Genomic DNA, 10801 nt, shown 5'->3' on the forward strand with positions numbered 1-10801 from the left:
CTTCCAGCTGCACCGGTGGCTGGCGTCGCCGGGCCCCGCATGCTCCGGCTCTGCCTGGCCGCCGACCCCGCGTCCGCGCCTGCCGAGCAGACCCTCCACCCGGCGCGGCCGGGCGGGCGGGGCTCCAGGTCCAGGCGAGTCACGTCGTGCGCCCCCCGCGCACCCGGCGCGGCTGCCCGCCCATCCCGGCCGCACCCGGGGCCGCTGGAGCCGCTGGAGCCGCGGGAGCCGCGCAGGGAGCTCCGCGCCCGCCGCCGCCACCCGAGCCTCTGAAGCAGACGAGTCAGCGGTCCGCGTCCCGGCTCAGCTGGGGACCCGTCCCGCCCCCGTCCCGCCCCCGCCGGCCGCCCCGCCCCCGCCGGAACTCCGCCCCGTGCGCGCGCTGCGAGTGCTGCGAGTGCTGCGAGCCCTGCTCCCTGCGCGCCGTGGCCGGGAGTCCTGGGGCGGCCCTGCGGAGAGGAGGGGGCCGCCTGAGGGACCGGGAGGAGGGTCCGAGAGAGAGTCCCCAGCCGGGAGAGAACGGGGCAGCAGCACGCGCCCGGCCGGTACGCCGCGGGACGCGGAAGAAACCCGACGCCGCAAGTCTGTGCGACCTGAGCCGGCGCCGGGCCAGCGGGCGCGTCCGCAGCGGCTGCGCCAGTGGCCCCATCGCGGAGACTGAGCCGGGAATGGCCGCTGGGCTGCGGTGGGGGCTCCTGGCCGGGCCACTACTACTGTGTGAGCGACCAGACTCCATCAGGGACGTTCCTGATGTCCCTGATGCACAGGTTCCAAACCTGTGCTCTGCAGAGGTCCGGACTCTGCCCCGGTCCGCAGCCCGTGCGGGAGGGGAGGAGCCCAGCTGTGGTTGGAGATGAGACTGACCCACTGTTGAGCGCCCCGTGCACTCTAGAGCACCCACGTCCCCGAAGGGCTCTGGGCCGCAGCTCCTCTGCATCGGTGCGGACCTGTGCCCGCTCCTCCCCACCACCCCCAACCCCAGAGTTGGTCTGGTACCTGTGTCCTCAACCTCCCGCTTGATTCTTCCTGGAGACTGTCTGATGCCTTGTTAGGTTTTAGTGGTGTCCTGACTCCTGTGCTCTAGATGCGAGTGCCACCACCACCAGACCTGGCAACCCATACTGGCTCCAGGTATTGGCAGAGGCCCCCAGTCACTAAGACCCCCCTCCTAGCAGGACCCAGCGTGGTGAGTTGGTGAGTACAGTGTGATGAGGCCAGGAGCCACAGCTGGGTCTGCTTAGAGGGTGGATGGGGTCTGCTTAGACGGGTCTGCCGTCCTACCAGGTCATCACCCCAGAAGAAGGAAGAGGGAAGGAACCATGGCGCTCCGTGCAGCCACCTCTGTGCTCACAAAAGCAGGCTTTTCTGCTTTGCGACTCTCTGGTACTGGTCTGAGCTCCACAGCCTCAAACAGCCTCAAGTGGTGGAGAAATCTGACCTTGTTTTCGTCACGATACATTTCGGGAGGGATTTCAAGTGACCTGTGAGGAGGAGGGTGACTTCCTGCACCTGTTGGTTTGAATGTTTTACCTTTCTCATCTGGTCAAAGGGTTAGAAATGTAATTGGTTGTAGGGATGGAATTGTCACCCTCTGGGGAGGCCTTGTCTGCAGGGCCCCAAACAGCTGGAACTGAGAGCCGCCTCAGGAACCCTGGGCGGGAGAGTCAGACCCCTTAAAGGTGGCTACAGTTGAAGGATCTGTTTGGAGAAGCCCTGGTCTGGGCAGGTGAACCACGCACCCCCCCACCCCCCCGCCCCTGCCCCAACCAGCTACAGCACAAGGTGAGAGCCCTGCCCAGTCTTAAGAAGGGATGTCACCCCAAGGCTCACAGGCAGCTCTGAGGCTGAGGGGCCTCCTGCACCCCTCCCCACACCACCTTGGAGTGTGTGCCCTGCATTGCTGCAGGTACCAGGGTGCAGAAGTGCGGGGAGCAATGGGCGAAGTGAAACCACCACCCAGGCCGCTTGGGGGAGGAACCTGCCAGTTGTGAATCTGGAAACTACAACCACTTCTTACCCACAACCATATCTAGGCAGCCCAGCAGCACCTCGCACCCAGGACGCTCCCCATAGTAAAGAAACTGCCCCTGAAGGGCAGTATGCTTGTCAGGGCTCAGGGCCTCACACTGGGGAAGGGGCAGGGGCCGCCTTAGGACACCCGCCCGCCCCCCCATTACAAATGAGTGACAGTGCTAAGGCTTCAGAACTCCCTGGAAACCACTGGACCAAAGGGCAGAGGCCACCCCTGGGGCAATGTGGAGCCAGTTCCTATGCAAGGTTCAGGGCTCTGTGAGCGGAAGAACTGCCAAGCCACCTGTGCACAGGACCACTTCCCTAAAAGTGGGACAACACAGTGGTGCCTATGGACCTGCAGTTGTCAACATACAGGAACATATAAAACATGCAGGACTGAACAGTACAGCCTTTAGTTAACAATATATCAATATCAGCTCGTTGGTTGTAACAATCACACATGTTAATATTGTTAACAAGATTTAATAATAGGGGAATGGGCGGACTATGTGGGAACTCTCTGTACTGTCTGCTCAATTTTTCTGTAACCCTAAAATAGGAAGTCTACTAATTAAAAACAAGAGCTCAGGGAGTCATGCCCACCTGGCAGTGTTCTTAGGAAGGGCCTGGACTTGCTACTCTCAGACCTATGGCTCTGTGACAGGCCCTCCCTTCTGGGGACACAGGTACCTCCGGATTCCTGAGGGTCTCTGAAGCAGGAATTTCCAGATTTCCCTCCTCCTGACAAGCTGACAGCTGCCAGCCAGCTGTGGGGTGGGGCCATAGTAGCAGAACTGGTTCCTGGGGCTTCACTCAGCTCCTGGAGAGGTATATGCTCTAGCGATGCTTCTCTGTGCCTTGCAGAGTGGGGCTGCTGACCCCTCCTGACCCTGCAATGAAATGTCCTCATAAATGGGTCCCTGGTGCCGGTGGTGTATGTTTGGGCCTGGGGACAGCAGAGTGAGGTGGGTCATGGCTGTCTGAGGCTGCCTGGGGACCACCTGCCCCACTTCACCCACTAGGGCCTGGTTGGGAATAAAGATACCCCGTGGGATTGACTATGATCCAGAAGGGTCCTTGCTGGCTAGGCATGTGGGCTCTCCCTGGCAGTAAGGGCATCCTGGAGTGTGCTCACATGGATGGCTAGGTGTACCTCCCGGTGAGCATTTCTCCAGTTCAATCCAGCCAGGGCCACAGTGGCACCCACAGTGGGAAAGAGCTGGGCATCATGGCATCCAAGCAACATTTGGGGACTTCCTGTGTTCACCACCCTCCAAACACCAGAGGGAGTGTTGGAAGGTAGAGTGCACACCTGCTCATGAAGGGGCACTGCCCCCCCACCCACCCAGGTGACAGCAGCCAAGGGGGCCCGGCTCCCACCATCCTGCCTGAGAATCTTCCATGGCCAGAGGAATGGGGCTGGGCTCAGTGACGGACTCAGTGGTGGCAGCAGCCCCCAGGACAATTCAGTGTGCCCTGTGAGGTTAGTGCTCTGGATGGGGGCGGGGTGTGGGTTGCCCTCCAAATCGCGTGTGAGGTGAGTCTGTGGCCCAAATTCAGGTCACTATCAACCTTCACTCATCACCTTGTCTATTCACTCAAGAAACATTTACCAGATGCCTCCTGGGCATGTTTGCATGATAAGCTCCAGGGCTGTGGCCCCTGACCAGGGCTGGTCTCAGAAGGCAGGATGTGGCCAGGCAGACAAAGCCCCCCACACCCTATGGCAGCAGCAGTGGCCTCCAGTGTGACCAGGACCACGATTACCACCGGACAACACCTGCGGGCTCCCCAGTGTGTACCTGGCCTGGGAGTTTTTGTGGCTTTGGCTACAGGTGCCCACATGTCCTCTCCTCTAGTGGGGATTCGTCACCTACGGGTAGAGACTTTCTGGAGGTGGGATCTGAGGAGCGGGACACCCTCTCCTTGCCTGTGAGTGTGGGGGCTCGTGCAGGTCCTGTGAGGGCAGGTGGACTGGACGCAGACATGGCCTCTCCCTGGTCCAGATCACACAGGCTGTGTGCTCGGGTCTGTTCCTGAGTCCTGGTTACCTGCAAAGTGAGTGCTGTGCTAATTCACAGGTGCTGTCGGCTTCATGACGTCACACAAAGCCTTACATCAGGTGGCCATCATAAGCCTGGCTCTTGGTGGAGCTCAGGCCCTCACGTGGGCGCCCCCACCTCCCCCCACCCAGCCGGCTCTCAGTGCGACATCTTTGAGCCACTAACAGAACCCAACCACTGTGAACGGTTTTATTTTCTGTCCAGTCTTGAGGTTTTAAAGTGTCAGGATGCTCCTTCCGTTATTCAAAATGGCCAGTCACCTGAATCTGCTTGCTGAGAGTTGGCTGCTTCCCCTAGAAACTGGACACTTACAGAAAAATGTTAGAAGGTTTTCCCAAACATGCCCAGGAAAACTTCTCCTTTGACATTTGAAAAATGCCTCAGAACTTTTGCTGATGGCGCTGTCCACTTTCCCCTTGGTCATCTGCGTGAAAACTCCCAGACTCCCGACTGCCCGGGGAGGTTCGAGCACAGACCCAGTGCCTTCCCCGCACAGCCCCCGGCCTCCCGACTCACTGCTGCCACACTACTTCTCCTCTGAGGTCATTTGTGCTGACCTTCTCATAGGGACATAATTACTATAATTGTGGCCAAACGCTTGTGATTTATGTTTAGCAACTGCGGCAAGCAACATATAATTAGACATAAAACGAGGCCAGCCGGCCTCAACCCTATAACCCTCACCTAAACGCCTCCCTAACCTAATTTGCTGGCATGGTTTGCTGTCTGTGCAGAGAAAGGTAGGAGGGAGAACGTGGGCAGCTGGCTGGATTGGGATCTGAGGGACTCCTCCCATCGCCCACAGGGCCACACGCTGGCCGTGGGCTTCGAGTCCAGGCCGACTGGCCAGCATGTGACTCTGGCTGGTGCCGCCCAGAGTTGGTCTGGGACTCAGCAGTGAAAGCTAGCTGCAGTGATATGATTATCCCTGCACCCCACCATTACTGTTGTTGACAACAGCCACTTTGGGCCATCGGGCCTCGACAGCATCTCACTCTGCCTGGCCCTGAACAGACCACGGGCCCCAGGGTGGTGAGTCCACAGCCATCACACCAGTGGCAATACCTGTCCATCTGGATTCCCTCAGCACAGCACCCCAAGGGAAGGAGGGCCCCCTGACCTTCACAGGGTGGACTCAGGAGGGACCAATTACAGTAGAAGGTGAATTTGTATGAGATGTGGACATGACGGTTGGACATCCCAGTGGATCCTAGTGTGGCCGGTCACATGTGCGCATAGGCTAGAACTCTGAGCAACCATGTGCTGAGCCAGGCCTGGGCTGGTCTGGGAGTCTGAGCCTCTGTCTTCAAGGAGTTACGTACCTGAAGGGCTACCATTAGAGCTGGTCTAGGAGAAGGTATAGAGAGGCGGTATACAGGGGGCTGGAATTGAGGAAGGAGGACATGCCCCAGCTAGCAGGAGCCCCCAGGCCCTGGACAAGCCCGGTCCACTCCAGTCTGTGCTGCAGGGACCTGGGCAATAACATTGGTCCAATGGCTCCTGGCTCTGCCCTGAGGGAGTGTGTTGTTCAGGGTCCCCCCACCCCCACCCCAAGCCTGCCTGCTATACTCTGGCCTGGCCCACATCTTCTGAACCACAGGGGGATCTTCCCAGCCCTATGTGGAGGGCAATCCCACCTCCTTTCCCCAGGGTGCCAGTGTCCCACCCTCCTAGATGAACACAATCTCAGGTAAGGAAGACAGGGTATCCCTGGACTCCTGGGCTGGGTTCAGGCCTCAGACAGGTAATCACAGTCCCAAGTACACAAAACCCGTGCACCACCTACTTGGTGAGTGTTGCTGTCACAGCTTAGCACCCCTCCCCCTCTGCCCCACCCCCGGCTGGTGACACTCACGCATTATCCCTCTAGGAAGGCTTCCAGGCTCTCTCCCACACTTCTGTCTGGGCAGCTTCAGGCCAAGCTTCACAGGACTCCCAGCGTGTGCATTTCTACTACCCTGCAGCTCCACATAGCCTGTCATGGAGGCTCCCTAAGCAGGGCTGGGATTGTTCCTGTACTCACAGGCTCCAGGGTGGTGACAACCAGAGGGCAGGGTCCTGGTTGCCAAGGGCGAAGGCCTCACCCAGAGACCCAGCTTCTATACAAAAATGCCAGCTTCAGCTTCCATATCCTCACCCTGCACCAAGTTTGGCACTTGTACTAAACGGTCCCATGTGCTCCTAGTAGGTACTCCCATAAGATTCCTCTAGATGCTCCCCATGCCCTCCAGGAGGTGCTCCCCATGGCTTCCAGTAGATGTTCCCAATGCCTCCCAGTAGGTGCTCCCCATGCCTCCCAGTAGGTGCTCCCCTGCCTCCCAGTGAATGCTCCCCATGGCCTCCAGTGGGTGCTCCTCATTGCCTCCACATCATGCTCCACAGGGGCTGCTCCCACCTCAACGTCTTGGTTGAACCAGCCTCTGAGGAAAGGACTCGGCTGCCTTCCGGGTAGGGGAGTGTCTGACACAGCAGTTACCATTTTACATCTCAACTGAGCCTCTGAAAATCTGAGGCTGTGTGAGTGTCCACCCAGCACTACAGACTCTGATTTAGCAGCTGTTGGCATTGGCACATCTCCATGTGTTCTGTGTGCATACATTTGTACATGTTCCACAGGACCATTTGAAAGTTGCAAAGGTCATGACCCTCTGCCCCTACACCCTTGAGGAGTCGCCAGCCGCCAGGACAACGTGTGAGGCAAGACACCGTCCTGGTACCATGAGTTGCACCGCCCCGGGGCTTCATAGGGAGACAAGGCCCCTAAGCCCACTGAGGTGCCAGTTTGCACTTTCTCTGTTGTCCCCAAAACATGCAGTGTAAAGAACACAGCTGGGTCTGGGTGGCATGGGAGCCCCGGCCCCGTGGGGGCTCCCTGGGGTTGCCAGAGACCACCATCTCAGGCAGGTGGCCCTGGAGGGTGCTGAGCCATGCCACTGGTATCAGAATTCCCAGCCAGTATCAGTAATACTGCGGGACTGGGGGGATCCTATCCAGCCCCAGACCTCTGCACCCACACACCATGGCCTGTCAGCATCAGAGAGCCCAGGAACCTGGGTGTCTGGAGCAGAAACAGAGGTGAGGACTCCAGGCTTTCAAGCGAATGAGGTGTGAAATCCCCAATAAAAGGAGAAGGCCCTCCGGCTGGGCCTCGGGGGACTGGGTGAGTCCCACCCTCAGTGCCAGCAGCACAGGCCAGGGTTGGGGGTGGAAGACTCAGTGGACCGGCCACGGTGGAGGCCCTGCCCGGAACTGCCCAGCTGGACGAGGTTTGCCCTCCACAGGCCCAGCTGGGAGCCCCGGGGATAAGCCCTCTCTGGGTCAGCTCTGGGCCACGCTACAGTGACTCGGCCCAGGAGAGCAGGCAGAGACTGCTATAGAATACCCTCGTTGGGGGCTCTCCGGGGGTGGGGAGGGGGCTGGCTCCCACCCATGCAGTCTCCATTCCACACGCCCAGCTCTGCAGAGAGGCCATAGCAGGCTGCTGCCTGAAGGAGGGGCTGAGTGTGGGCCGCAGGCCTTCATCCCTTTGCAGTAGGGGTGCCACTTGAATCGGCAGCCCCACCCAGAACCAGGAGAAGCAGCCAAAGCCAGCCTTGGAGGACAGGTGGCAGCCAGCTTGCTGAGTCTGTCCGGACATGGTGGTGGGAAATCCAAGTGGGCCTCACCTTCCTTGGGTCCGAGGTTCAGGCTGGACAAGGAAGGGCCCCCAGAGCCCATGTGGGATGGATGTGGAGTGGGAGTCCTGGGGGCCTGGGGAGGGTCCAGGGGTGTAATCACATGTGCTTTGGCAAACCTTAGAGACAGTGGTGAGAGGAGTCAGACAGGCCTGGGGGGAAGGTCAGGTGCTGGAACCTTGCTTGGTGAATGTGGGGGAGGGTCAGATCATGGGCGTGGCTTACAGACATTTGCACCTAAGGTCACCAAATGCCATAGGCAAGGCCAACCAGGCAGTGACTGGATTCCATTACAGACTCATTCTTCTGGCCTGATTTGTGCACCCCTTACAGAAGCTAGGAAGCACTTCTTCAAGAACCTCTACCGCATGGGCTCTGGGAGCACGGCAGGGTGGTGAGTTTGCCCCAAGAAATGAGGTGCTGGGTTGGGAAGAGTCCTGTGCCCCTCACACACAGTTAGGGTTAGGGTTGCACCCCACAGAACACCCCAGTCCCTGCACTGCCTGAGGACCATAAGGGCCATACGGCCCCTCTGAGGCAGCTACCTGCATGACAATGTTCAGGACGTCCCTCTGCATCTAGACCTGTGACCAAGGTCTCAGCGGGCCCTGAAGACGGGGTTCAGAGTGTGCCTTGTGAGGAAGTGGGCTGCATTCCAAAAGAACTACCTGAGTTGTCTAATCTATGCACAGAATGTGTGGGAATGGATAGAACGGAAGGAAGGTAATGTTGGATCAGGCCAAATTCAAAACAGTTGACATGGGCTCACCAAGCAGAGACTCTGTTAACACTGCAGTTTGGGGTTAGGGTTAGCAATGACAGCCTGGGTGGCTGAAACGTGGACCAAAAGATGGCCACAGTGAGTGGGTTAGAAATGCCTGAGCTGCCCTGGTCCAATGTAGAGAAAGGGACCCAAAGGGTTAGGGATGTTGGAGGGACTCGGTCATTTAAGACCAGTTCACCTACATGGAGCTTCCAGAAGACGCAGCTTCCCCCAAGGCTGTAAGAAGTGAATGTGTGAGGTGACCCTAGCACCCTGAAGAACTCTGTGGTCCCTCCATGCAGGTCAGAGCCTCCAGAGGGGACCACACCAGCTCAAGGAACCTGAATATGACAGAGTACTTGGATCCTGGGGTGGCAGGGACACTCACCTGCCAAAGGCAAGGTGGGCGTGGTTCCCCGGGTGGACAGCAGAGTGGAAGCAGCAGTCACAAGGACTCACAGAGACCTGTGGTGTTGGCTGGTTGGTCATGGCAAGGCTAGATGTCAAACACACAGGAAGCCCAACGAATTCTCACTTGATCTACTTAAGCAGAGAAGTTCTGGGTCAAATGTGGGAAAGTCTGACACTAATCATAAAAAAACAGAGTCCTGGCCCCTCCATCAATTCTCAGACCTGAGCCAGTTATAGACACAGAACACCTTGAAGTGGGAGAGACAGGGTTCCCTCAAGGAAGGTCCTGGAGCATCACTGAACTGTAATCTTTCCCCGGTCTTCACCTTCTGTGGCCTCTCATCCAGGAAACTGTGCTCTGGGGAAAAGGGAATAATCAGAGCTTTCTGGGACCACCAGTTACAGATTTTGAACAGACACTGACTCCAAGGGACCCAGACCATCACAGTGGTCCAGCCAGAGTGGGGGCTCATGGAGGCCACGTGGTCCACAGAGTTTTAGCCCATGTCTGTCTCACAGAGGGTCTGGTGTGGCCCTGAATGCACCCTGTGTTTACTTCCCCAGTTCCATAATGCTTGATTGGGATCAACACACCCAGCAGCTGTCCACGTCCCCACGCCGGTTCCCAGACCTGTGTAGTGAGGCCTATTTGGGAGGGAAAGGCCAAGTAGGGCCACTAGAATCATCTCTACTGGGAAAAGAGTAAGCCCAAAGCAGCCCATACTCCTGGAAGGATTTCGAGATTAGTGCCACCATCGAGAACGTGGATGGTGCAGGTTCCCCCTATTTGGCCTGTGCAGGAGGGTCCTGGAGAGTGACAGAGGGCCATCGTCAGCTCAGCTGGGTGGTGGCTGCCCCAGTGGCAGCTGCTGCCCTGGCTGCACTTTCATCGCTTGAGCAAATTAACACAACCCAGGTACCCGGAGTACAGCTACTGCCCTGGGGAGATGCCTGTCTGTCCACCCATGCCCGCAAGGCCCCAGGAGAAGCTTGCTCTCAGCTGCAAGGCCAGACGTGCACCTTCACTGTGCAACCTCGGGGTAACATCAACTCTCCAGCCCTATGTCATAATTTATTTCCCAGGGACCTCGATCGCTGTTCCCTTCCACAAGATCTCACCCTTGTCCATGATACCGATAACGTACTGGCAGCAACTCTAGACTTACTGGTAGGATATCTGCATGACAGAGGCGGGAAATAAGTCCAACAGTAATTCAGGGGCCTCCCTCCTCGGTGACATTTCTAGGAGTCCAGACGGGTGGGGCACGTGGAGATATCTCTTCCGAGGTAAAGGGTTAGCTGGCACCCCCTGCAACCAAGAAAGAGGCACAACACTAATAGGTCTCTAGCTTTGGGAGGCAACATATTCCTCCTTTGAGTGTGTTACTCCAGCCAATTTACTGAAGGGCTAAAAGTCTGCTCGTTTCGAGAAGGCCCTGGGGCAGGTCCAGGCTGCTGTTTGAGCTGCTCTGTCACTTGGGCCGCGTGATCCAGCAGATCCAATGGTGCCTGAAGCATCAGGGGCAGATGGGGATGTGGCGTCCGCCACAACCTCCAGCACATTCTGTGTGTGTTATTGGAGGAAGGCAATCCTTGCTTCAATCCACCAGTTCCCCACCTGTAAATGGACTTGATGAAAGCACAGTATGGACCCCACAGGGGCTGTGGGTGGCCCGGGTGGAGCATGCATGGCCAAAGGGTGGGTGTGGTTCCCACTTTTGTTTGTGATTCAGGAGCACAGACAGCTCCCTCCCTCTGTCCCCTCCACCGTCCAGTCCTGACCGCTCAACCCTGAGCAGCAGTGGCCGCAGGAACTGCTGGCATCTGTTCTAGTGGAGAGTGTGTGTGTTGGGGGGGGGGGGGATGCCTGAGTCCTG

Source organism: Panthera uncia, chromosome E1, assembly GCF_023721935.1.
Source record: "Panthera uncia isolate 11264 chromosome E1, Puncia_PCG_1.0, whole genome shotgun sequence".
Classification (NCBI taxonomy): Eukaryota; Metazoa; Chordata; class Mammalia; order Carnivora; family Felidae; genus Panthera; species Panthera uncia.